We start from the raw sequence: 1154 nt of genomic DNA on the forward strand, positions 1-1154 counted from the left end.
AAAAAAAAAAAAAAAAAAAAAAGAAGGAAGGACTTGTTGCCCCAGCTGCTGGGAGTGGTGTCAGCAGACAGCCCTTAGATGTCAGCCCTTTTAGGGATTGCTTCAGTAGCAGAGAGTAATGCCATTCCCAGGGGTGCTTAGGGTCACACCATCCCCTGAGTGATCCACATGCAATAACAGGCAGGGATATAAAAGCCTGCCCATTTTGGCTCGCACTGCCAGCTGTAGCAGATGAAAATACAATACAGCCAGCTAAATTTGAATTTCAGATAAACAATGAATAATCTTTTAGTAGAAGTATGTCCCATTCGAATTTGAATCTGAAATTCAAATCTAACTGTGTGTCCTGTATTTTATCTGGCAGCCATAATTTACCCCAACGCAGTAAAACTCTGATGAGCCATTTTCACTCCACAGCCCCCTGTGGGGTGTGTGCCAGCGCAGCTCTTAGGTCAGCTCTCCTTCTCCCTTTGCCTCCCTCCTCCACCCTTCCACAGGGCATTGATCCCAATGCCTTTCCGTAAAAAACATCCTGTATGCCAAACTCCATCTTCGAGTCTGCTTCCCAGAGACCCCAACCTGCAACAGAATGCAGCAACTATCTGTTCTGCCCAACTTTTGAAAGATGCAGATCATAAAAATAATACCACAAAAGTTCTCCTGAGTCTAAAATGAGAAGAAAATAATTACTAAGCAAATATTTAACTGATGGTTACATTTTTTAAGTTTTAAAAAATATTTATTTATTCATTTAGAATAATATTAATAACCCATTACATGTCAAAAGAAATAGTATATTTTTATAAAAATAACTATTTCCAAAATAGTGTAGCGAGAAGAGTGGATCTCTTTTCATTTTACATTTTTGCAAGTTGCATTCTTGTCGGTCTTTTGAGAAGATTGTTGGATTTTCATGTCTGTTTCTGCATTTAATTTGTTTTTATGGTTAAAGGATATGAAAAAACTCAGCCTTGGGCTTCCCTGGTGGCACAGTGGTTGAGAGTCCGCCTGCCGATGCAGGGGACACGGGTTCGTGCCCCAGTCCGGGAAGATCCCACATGCCGCGGAGCGGCTGGGCCCGTGAGCCATGGCCGCTGAGCCTGCGCGTCCGGAGCCTGTGCTCCGCAACAGGAGAGGCCACAACAGTGAGAGGC

Source organism: Lipotes vexillifer, unplaced genomic scaffold, assembly GCF_000442215.2.
Source record: "Lipotes vexillifer unplaced genomic scaffold, Lipotes_vexillifer_v1.1 scaffold341, whole genome shotgun sequence".
NCBI lineage: Eukaryota > Metazoa > Chordata > Mammalia > Artiodactyla > Lipotidae > Lipotes > Lipotes vexillifer.